Here is an 11193-nt window from a genome sequence, read left to right on the forward strand (position 1 = left end):
GTGAAGGTTGTTGAGAGCCAGTGGGGGAAAGCTACATTTTAGTGTGCTTTCAGCAGATTGATTAGTTTTTACTGCCTTAAATTGAAGACAGAAGGATAAGAACATTGAAGTGCTTTACTGAGAAGTTTATCAAGCATATGCCAATATAATTATTTTTTTAATTCAACAAGAAAATAGATGTCAATAAATAAGTCATTAATAAGCTAAAGAAACTTATTTCCAGTGTATTGAAATTGGAAGAGAAACTTATTCAAAGATTTAAAAAGACATCAAGAAATACGTTTCAGAAAGATTAAAGGGGACTATTAATGAGCTAAGCATTTGCCTCTATGTAAAAGAAAAACTAGGGGGAAAAGCATTTTATTAACAAACAGAAAATCAAGCACAAAATATACTAGCTAAATATCAGGAACAATTATCACTATTATTAAATTTTAATAAAACTAATAAGAAAAAGCAAGTCATCTTCATAGAGGTGAGAAATGAATATTTGCTTACTACCTGAGACAACAACATAACCCTCTGGGGTAGTTTCAAAATATAAAACACTTCAGTAATTAAAAGAAAATTATAATTACAATTAATTCATTAGATTCTGCATATATGCAGATAAAGTAGTAATATAATTAAGCATAATGATGAAAAAGTAATAGAGTGTAATTGGTGAGACCTTGCTTCATATTACCAAATTCTAGAGAATCACTGCGCAATAAAGATAATGATCTTTAACAAATGCCTCCACCTTGTATCAATGAGAATATTAACATCGTTTTTAAAATTGTATTAAGACCATCTGCTAGCTAACTTGCCTGAACTGGACTATTCTGAAACCTATAAAATCTGAAAAATGTCCACTTCAAATTGAGAATTCTACTTAAAAAAATGGTATTACAGAATGACTCCCATGTTTAGGGGAACTCATGGTCTGCAAAAATGGAACTAATTTCTTACCTCCTAAAAGAAAAAGGCTACTCTGTTCCACTCTAATGACAGGAAAACACTGCATGACTCTATTCTGCTGCTGATTTGGAAACAAAGCTAAAGCTCCATCAAAAACCCCACATGTGGGAATCAAGGTAGGCAACAAAAAAAAAAGTATCAATTGATATCTCTACCCAAATGTTTATCTAATTGTCCAAAAACATCCTCCCTTCATAGTACCACACATCTATCAACAGCCCAGGTCATTCTGTCGCTTACTCATGTTTGAAAACCTTGATCTTTCTTCTACTTTATTCTACATCAGGCAGCCACGTGTTCTGCCGGAACTCACATACGGAAAAGGGTTTATTTTATTACCTAGGCCTGTATACCAGGGTTTTGAAGCCTTAAGGAGAAGCTGGAAAACTGTCATTTCAAAGCCTCAAGGTGTTTTTAAGCCTCTTGACTGGTGGCAACAGCAATGCACCTGGGAAACAGTTTCTTTAGGGCAAGTCAGATGGGTCCTTTAATTACACAAATACAAAGGGTTGATCCACTGAACATGAGGGAAACCTGGGAGTTGCCATCAACCTGGTTTATGCTTAGAAAAGATGTTGTAGACCAGTTGAGGGTGCTGTTTAGAAATGAGCTGCCCTTAGGTGGGTAGGAGAGAGGAGAGGAAAGGGTGGGGCCAGAGAGAAAATCTGCTCCGTTCCAGATAACTGCAGTGCACGGTGCTGCAAATTATTCCATGTTATTGTGGAGGGGTTTTTGTTTGTTTGTTTTGTGGTTTCACTGCCTTTTACAGTAAGTAGAGATTCAATATTGGGAAAAAAAATGCCAGAAAAACTTGCAGACTTTGTCTTCGATTCACATTGGAGGAGAGACTGTGGGAAAAAAGCTATGCTGGATGGTTTCTGGCTCTCGAGCTGTGGTTCTCCAAAAAGCAATGAAGCCAGAATGCACAGATGCTGGCCTTCTGGGCACTGTCCTACAAGACCTGGCGTGGTTTCCCCTGAAGGGATGGAGAGGACATTCACATATCCAATCATGTTGAATTAGATAGTGGTTCTCTCTCCCTCTCCCTCTCTCTCTCTCTCTCTCTCTCTCTCTCTCTCCTGCCTGGGAATTGAATTTAGGCTCCAAAGCAGATTGCTCAGAAGCCTGGAAGGGGAAAGGAAGAGTGTATGTGTGGCGGGGGGATGGGGGGGTGGGGGTAGGTTCATGCCAGAGGCCAAATTGGGACCGAGATGTGGAAGAACAGGCAAGTCTCCTAGCTGGTTGTAAATGCATCCCACGGTAGTTGCCCCCATTATCCCTGAACTGTCTGTAAAGTCTTACTAGATGAATGGCTTGGTGTCAACTCAGGGGATTAAATAAAGGTCCTGACCTAATGAGGAACGATGAGATGAACCAAGCAGGCCGAACAGGGAAGCCTTTGTTCCAGGCTGCAGGAGTCACTGGGGCTTCAGGAGGTAACAGACGGGTCCTGGCCTGGCTGTTTGACAGGAGCCCGGAGTAGGAGAGCTAGGGAGAGGCAGCACCGAGCAGGCATAAGACAGGCTGCCCAGAAGAAAGCAAGGAGGGAAGTGAGAGGGCCTAGCATCCTAAAAACCCAAATAACTGTGAATGCACCTCCAATGGCCATTTATGCCTAAATAGGAAATTCAGATGCTATGAGCTGCCCCTTCCCACTCTACTCCCAGCTCCAGAATCACTCCGGTCCAGGCCCTCGGGGCCAGGTTCCTGCGATTAGAAATCTCGAAACCCAGTCACCGCCCGGTCACAGCCTGAACACCATGGTGAGGTTAATCCTCACAAACCATTGACTTCATCACAGGTCCGGTCCACCTACACAAGTCACACGCAATAGCACACAACTTCACATTTGGATCAGCAATAGCCATGCCAGGGACAAGAGACAGGGAAACACTGAAGTTACAGAACATGAAGGCATTAACCGAAAACCTAGGCTGAGACCCTCACTTGAGAGGAGAGACCAGGAATAGATGTCACACATCTCAGTCCAGTGGCACCGGCAAGACAGGGAGCAGAGAACAATAGTTCTCATCAGTGAGGACTGGGCGCCGGTAGAGGCTGTTGCTGGAGCCACCAGGCAAGCCCACGGGTTAGCTTAGAACTGGAGGCCACGGCGCCCTATGCCCCTCAGTAGGATGCAGCAGAAACTTGCCTAGCGATCCTGAAAACAGAGCATGTGATCAGTCTCCCCAGTCAGAAGTTGAAAATGAAGTATGGTAGAATAATACGGGCAGACCTCCGCGATATTGCAGGTTCCGTTCCAGTCCACGGTAATGAAGAGTGTATCGCAATAAAGAGAGTCGTCATCTGTTTGCTGGTGGAGGGTCTTGCCTTCAATTTGTAAAAAACATAACACCTGTGCAGCGCAGTAAACAAGGTGCATCTGTACTGCATTCCAATTGGAACTCTGCGTGGCTAATAGAGTGATGGAATTCACTTGTAATCGCGTCTTCAATCACCATCTAGGACAGTGGTTCTCAACCTTCCTAATGCCGCGACCCTTTAATACAGTTCCTCATGTTGTGGTGACCCCCAACCATAAAATTATTTTTGTTGTTACTTCATAACTGTAATTTTGCTACTGTTATGAATCGTAATGTAAATATCTGACATGCAGGATGTATTTTCATTGTTACAAATTGAACATAATTAAAGCATAGTGATTAATCACAAAAACAATATGTAATTATATATGTGTTTTCCGATGGTAGTAGGCGACCCCTGTGAAAGGGTCTTTTGACCCCCAAAGGGGTCGCAACCCACAGGTTGAAAACCGCTGATCTAGAAAGAAACTGCTGTGTGGAGTTTGGAGCAGCGAGGAGGGAGAATTCAATGCCACAGTCCTTGCCCACAGATTGTCAACACTTAGGGCAGTGGTTCTCAACCTTGGCTGCACATTAGAATCACCTGGGAATCTTTTTAAAATCCTGATTTCTGGGCCCCATCCTCGGGAAATTCTGTTTCTTTGTTACTAATGTTGTGGCCCCACCCCATAACAAAGAAACAGAATTTCCGGAGGATGGGGCCCAGAAATCAGGATTTTAAAAAGATTCCCAGGTGATTCTAATGTGCAGCTAAGGTTGAGAACCACTGACTTAGGGGTAACATTAACAAGTTAAGAAACATTTACAGTAAAAGGTGATGGGTTTTCTAATAAAAGTGAGTACAAGCTGCTGTGGGGACATATAAGGGGTCCATCTAACTCAGACCCAAGGGAGATACTGGAGAACTTCCTGGAAGAGGTAACACCTAAACTGAGATATCAGGATTAAGAAACTGCTAGAGTAGTAAAAAAAAAAAAAAAAAAAGAAAAAGAAAAAAAAGGGGAGGTGTCCTTCGTTTCTCATGGCTGCTGCAACAAATTACCCCCTGTTTGGTGGTGCAAAGTAACAGAAATGTATTCACCAGCAGTTCTGAAGGCTGGGAATCTGAAATCGGGATTCATTGCTTCCTCTGGAGGCTCTCTGGACAAACTGCTCCGCCTCTCCTTTAGCTTCGGGGGCGGGCCGCTAGCTTTCCTCTGGCCCCATGGCTCCGATCTCTGCGTCTGCCTTCACACCACCTTCTCACATCGCAGAAGTGGTGCAAAGACAGTCCTGGGCTCCTACTCCATGCTTAGCACCGTACTAAGCTCTTTGTGGTTTATCGCTTTGAGCTCCAACAAAATGGGGATAAATAAGAGGTTGGAGGCAGAGCTGAAACTGCCCTCTGCAGAGAGACGGAGGTGGGAATGGAGAAGGCTTATGAAAACTTATCTGGATTCTGCCTTGCCTATAGAACCCAGTTTTCCACACATAATTCACACTCCGCTCTGGGACCAGATGGATGTTCAGAAACCTCAGCCAAGTTCCAAGGATAAATAAAAGAAAAAAATCCCAAGTCTGACCAGCACTCTGAGCCATGTTCAAGTGATGCAAACTTGGCTGGATACTCTTGGATATTTATTGAACAAGCCAACATCAAACACGCTGCAACTGCAGATGGCTGGGCCAGACGATCTGTCACGCTCCCTTCCAACTCCATTTATTTTGTGATTTTTAATTTTTGCCCTAGTACCTATCACAAGGGCTAACAAGTGAGCCATTATTAAGTGGGGGGAAAAGAGCCTAGACAAAAGATTCTGAATGGACTTTGCATCATAAAATCAATTATATGATATGAAGGGGAAGGCTTGCATTTCTAATCAGCAAGGATATCTCGCAGTGCTTGGCCTAAAGTGATTTTTTCTATCACCGTAATACCATCGAGGACCTTGCAGGTCAGCGGAAGGAGCCCCTCATTTTACAGACCAGGCTACTGTGGCTGGGGGAGGTGATACGGCATGCCCAAGTCTTCTGGCTTCTTGTCCAAAGGTCTTTAGTCAAACCACAGTTCCAATCATTTTAATACAGATTGTATCTCATTTAGGGAACTTCCAAATAATTCTGGTCCCAGTAAAAGTTTAAACAGATATATTTAATACATTTGGCCTGCTTACATGCATGATTTGTGATTACAATGTTATTTTACATGCAACTTTTCTCCCTACCCTCTAATGTTCAATAGTTGAGTCTATAAAGTAAACCGACAACAAGCAGGTTAACAGGAGAAAAGGTATACAAATTCATTAATCACTAATATTATATGCATGGGCGTATCACAGTGGGGGAGTGAATACCTAAAAAAGTGGTGAGAGTTGAGAGTTTATATTTTGTCTTAATAGGGAAGAGTAAGTGATTTTTACAAAAAGATGAATAGGTCTTAGAAGAACAGATGGAGGTATGATTGTTGGTGACTAAGAAGTCAAAATGGTGTCACCTTCCCGTCTCCTCTCCTGTGATGGGAGTTAATCTTCCCCAGGTGATGACACTCCAGGGGAGGAGATGTATGGCAATTAAGTTCCTTTGGGAGGATCTGTCTGTAAGCAGAGAAGGGGAGTTCAGAGGAAGCCTCTCCCTGCCTTTGCTGTTTTTCAGGTTCCTTCAATTCAAAATAATCCTACGCCAAAGGGTTCAGAGGGGCATATTCTGCTACCCTTCATTTATATAACTATTTTGCTGGATGGTGCAGACAAATTGATTAAAGATGCAAACTATGCTTCCAGGTTAGAGATGGCCAAAATAAAGAAACTTTATTGTACAAAACTTTGGAATGTAGAAGTGAAACAGTAAACCTGGTTGCCGGAAGCCGGTCCATCCTTGCTGCTTGACACAGTCGCTGCAGGAAAGAAACATCTGCACAGCATATGTTTCAAGGGACCTGGCATATATAGCATATTGTTCTTAATATGTTTGCTCTCCTTAGTGCCATGTGTTTTAACCAAGGTCACCTCTCCGAGAAAGGTCGTTTCCCCAGGTGGGGATTTTTCCCTGAGGTTAGGGAGGGGATACAACCCCTTAACTAAGTGCCAGGCAGGTAGTTAATCACTTTAACTACAAACAATCACGCTTAAGCTACATAATCTTTACTCCCTGGAATGGAGATAAGAAACGCCCTAACTTTTGCAATAGAAATTGACAGGATTAAAATTAAGTGGTATAAATACAGATGTAACAAGACAATAAACATCAGATCCTAACCAGAGCTTGGCTGGAGTTCCTGGCTAGAGGTCCTGACTAGGCTGCTGATCAACTGAAGGCTGTCTCCGTGTCATTCCTTCTTCGTCGACTCCGTCCACACCTTTGGGGACCCCTGGACATTCTGGGGTTGGACCCCAGCACCTGGTCAAGGTCAGAGGCAAGGTGGCCCCGGGTCCTACCTGCACTCACTCACTCTGCTCTGCGTCCAGTTGTTCTTCCTGACTGCTGGCTCTGCTGCCCAACAGTGGCCCCAGGCCCACAACCAGAGCCAAGTCGTGGAGCCCGAGAGGCAGTAGCTTCCAAAAGGCCTCTCCATGAGCTCCGCACCGTAAGAGCCTAATATGGAAGCTCTGGTTTATCCGCCCATCCCAGGGCTTCAGGAAGACCCTTCCCCATCTGACTCCCACTTCCAGACCTTCACCTCCCAGCTCTTCTCACAATTGTACAGGATTTATTCTTTACTCCAAAATACACAAATGAATTCTGATTGATGCAGTCACACATATTATGTACAAACACACACACACATCTATAATAATAAAAGCATAATCTGCTAATTAGATGACCATAATATGCTAATTAGAAGGGGCTGAGGCTGCGGTGGGGGCTGAGCCCCTTGCACGAATTTCATGCATTGGGCCTGTAGTATATTATATAATTATTCATTAAGTGTCTTATATATAAGTTACTGAATCATTTGCTACATCCTCAATACCTAGCACAGTATCTGATACAAAATATGTGCTGTATATTTGTGAAATGCAAAATGAATGGCAAGCTAATTTTTAGATCACTTAGAAATAGTCTTCTACCCAATGGAAGTCAATGCTTAGTAATTCTTGAAAATTACATCAACATCAAAGGACTCAAGTTCAAGTTCCAAATATAAAGCTAAATAGAACATGCTTATTAAAAGTAATAGTCAGAGCTGATAGATTCTAGACCTAATCAACCATATTGTTTCTCTGCGCTATCATGTCGATTCTTATTCTTTTCTTTAAAAACAGGGCATTTCAAGTGTAAAATTGTGAAGTGACACCCACAGCAACTCCATTTTCTGTGTTACGGGGCCAGGGTTGTTAGGTTGTGTTCCAATATGCTTATTCTTTGGAAATAGGCTAGGACAATGCCAAACACCTATGGGTAGGAAGAGTCTGGTCTGCCTGGGGAAGAAAAATGGTCTTCAAAGAGGTAACTGAGTGCTGGGGTCCAGCCCCAGCAGGTCCAGGGGTCCCCAAAGGTGTGGACAGAGTCGGCGAAGAAGGAATGACACGAAGACAGCCTTCAGTTGATCAGCAGCCTAGTCAGGACCTCTAGCCAGGATCTCCAGCCAAGTTCTGGCCGGGATCTGATTAGGAACTGATGTTTATTGTCTTGTTACATCTGTATTTATACCGGTTGATTTTATTTTTATTTTTATTTATTAATTTTTTTCAGAGTCCTTTCATTTATTGAATGGGAAGTTCACAGAGCCCCCCTTTTTGCGCTAAGGAAAGGGCTGAAGTTACAAAGGACAAGTAAGAGGCACCTCATGGAGCTCTCAGCCTACGTGATGTCAGAGCTGAGACTCGGAGGCCATCTTGTTCAGTCAGGGAAACTGAGGCTCAGAGGGAGGGGGGAAAGGCCTGCCAGTGACACAGTGCGGTTCTCCTTACCCAGCTGGGGAGGGAGCAGCTGGGTCGTCCAGGGTGCGGGACGAGGGAGCTAGTAGAAGGGGCTGGAGCTGGCGGCTTCTTTTTCACTGTCATTCAAGGTAGAGGAAGTTTTCTTCCTGGTCATCGGTTGCTGCTCTCTTTTCTTTGTCCGATGAGTGACATTACAATGGAGGATGGAAACCATTATCTTCCAGCCCTCTCTCCCATTTCCCGGATGAGCAGACTGAGGAGATGGGGACCTGCATAGGTGCCCCAGCGTGAGTCTGGTCGCCCCTCCCACATTGTCAGCTGTGACTTGGGGCTGGATTTGCAGGAGGCTTGGAAGACTCTGGAGATAATGTTCAACAGAAGCTTCCAGGAAGCCTTCTCAGATCACAGCGCCTCCCATGGGCTCCCTACTGCCAGCCCTGCCCTCTGGGGCAGCCCCTTCCCCTGGGGAGGCGCTCAGCAGAACTCCAAGTGCTGGTCCTCGGGGACGTTGTACTTGAGCTTGTGGGCTTCAAAGAGGCTGCACAGCTCGTCGATGTAGCGCTGGTGCAGTTGGTCCACCTCCTCCTGCGAGGGCTGTGGTTTCTGCTGCACCTCGATGGGCTTCCCCACCACGGTGGTGATGGGCCGGCGGTAGGGTAAAAGGCCGAAGCTGTCCTGGAAGACGCCACTGCCGTAGAAGAGCGGGAGGGAAATACCCATGATCTTCTGCAGCTGGTTCTGGATCCAGTGCAACCAGGAGCCAGGCAAGTTCTCAACTTGGTCAAAGAGTTCGTTCTCCCCAAAGGAGGAGACGGGCACCAGAGGCACCCCGTGCATCAGGGCCAGCCTGACGAAGTTCTTGCGGTTACGCAGCAGCAGCTTGTAGGCCCCGGGCCTGGCATTCAGGGCCTCCTGGGCACCCCCGACAATGATGCCCAGCAGGTTGCCCCCGCCCTTCCTGTTCAGAATGTGAGCAGCACACTCCTTGTCCGATGTCACCAGCCCCCCACACATGAGGTAATCCCGGAAGAAGGGGGCCCGGAACCACAGGTTCAGCATCATTAGGTGGGGGCGGATGCCGGGGAAGAGCTCGGAGAAGCCAGTGCTCTCGGTGCACATGTTGACAAAGACCCCGGCAGCCAGGACCCCATGGGGGTGGATGGCCGCAAGGTAGTTCCGGGAGTGGTCCAGCTCAGCAGTCTTGACCAGCAAGTTGGGGAAATAGTCCTTCATGTACTTCCATACGACGCTGCGTCTTAGGACCTGAATGCGCCTGCCGCCCTTCCATGGCGTGTCTCGGCCCAAGTACCACCAAGTTGCATACAGGACACTTACGAACCAGAATCTGGTGAACAGGAGGCCTATGAAGACTATCATGCAGGTCTGAGCCAAGGCCAAGAAGCAGAAGACCCATTGTAGGACGGAGAGAGTCTGGAGCCTGCGCTCCCATGGCACGGACCAGGGCGCAAACTCCACCATGCTGGTTCCTCTGTGGGCTCTGGAGGCTTCTGACCCAGATGCTGGGGTCCAACCCCAGCAGGTCCAGGGGTCCCCAAAGGTGTGGACGGGGTCGGCGAAGAAGGAATGACACGAAGACAGCCTTCAGTTGATCAGCAGCCTAGTCAGGACCTCTAGCCAGGATCTCCAGGCAAAGTTCTGGTCGGAGTTCTGGTTAGGAACTGATGAGGATCTAATGAGGATCTGATGTTTATTGTCTTGTTTACATCCGTATTTATAGCAGCCGATTTTAATCCTGTCAATTTCTATTACAAAGGTTAGGGCGTTTCTTATCTCCATTCCAGGGAGTAAAGATTATGTAGCTTAACTACCCGCCTAGCACTTAGTTAAGGGGTTGTATCCCCTCCCTAACCTCAGGGAAAAATCCCCACCTGGGGAAACAACCTTTCTCAGAGAGGTGACCTTGGTTAAAACACATGCCACTAAGGAGAGCAAACATATTGAGAACAATATGCTATATATGCCAGGTCCCTTGAAACATATGCTGTGCAGATGTTTCTTTCCTGCAGCGACTGTGTCAAGCAGCAAGGATGGACCGGCTTCTGGCAACTGAGCCCGATGAGACTGACTCATGGACGCCAGAGGAAGAACAAACTTGGTACCGTCTCTCTTCCGCCTGGATTTTGAGGAGAGTAGATATCCATGTAGTCAGGGATAACTAAGTCAGCTTCCAGCAGCTGGAAGAAGTCCAGAAGCTAAGATAGATCTGTATAAAGAAACAGGCAATGAGCAAGTCATGTATTGTAATTAAGATTAGCCAATTTATATCGCCATCTTGATGAGCCCTGGAGTAGTACCAGGAAGGCAGGGACTGTGTCTATTTTTCTCACCAATAAGTCTCTAACCCTAGAATAATGCCTGGCATATAAGAAGCACCAATAAATCCTGGTCAAATGATGAGTGGATGAATATTTTCTCATGGCATCACAAAGGTCTTATTAAGCAGGACAGCCTTGTCTAGCTGTGCTATGGGGGAAATGGAAAGGGATTGACATCCAGGTTTGCTCAAGAGCAATAGGGGCAGAGATATCAGCCACCCACATCCCAGCCCTGAGCCAGGGAGTGTAGGCAGCACAGCACCTGTCATGAGCAAGTGCTCCCAAGCAAAGATGAGGTCACAGAAAAAAAGAAGAGACACCTATAGTTCAGTCATTTCCTCCCATCAATTTTAAAGATTCTAATTTTTCTACTAGGGTAGAAACATCATTCATTAAGAATTTACTATATGAAGGCACTGAAAATTTACCTTTTTTGCTTTTATCTGCTGCAGACTCAACAGAACTCAATAAAACGAATCCCTCCCCTTCCCGGGGAACTAGTCAGTCATTTAATTTTTCTTCCTAATGTTTGGGTTTTCCCTGACCTCAGGGGACAGGAAGATACCTTTTCAGTGTGAGGGTTGAAAGGAGCCATCAGGCAGGTCTTCCCTTTATAGTTAATCCCTAAGTAGGCATTTTGGTTTCCAATATCTGCTAAAGAGTTCTCAAACTGGTAGCCCAAAGACATGTTTTGTTTTGTTTGCTTGACATGAA

General features: G+C 45.4%; 1 pseudogene; it reads right to left on the reverse strand.

Moving 5' to 3' along the window:
• Positions 1 to 8461: 8461 nt before the first annotated feature.
• On the reverse strand, positions 8462 to 9649 carry LOC139011714 (2-acylglycerol O-acyltransferase 2 pseudogene; annotated as a pseudogene).
• Between the last annotated feature and the right edge of the window lie 1544 nt (positions 9650 to 11193).

The sequence above is a fragment of the Myotis yumanensis genome, unplaced genomic scaffold (assembly GCF_028538775.1).
Source record: "Myotis yumanensis isolate MYYU_CA2020_CCGP unplaced genomic scaffold, mMyoYum1.0.hap1 SCAF_5, whole genome shotgun sequence".
Lineage (NCBI taxonomy): Eukaryota > Metazoa > Chordata > Mammalia > Chiroptera > Vespertilionidae > Myotis > Myotis yumanensis.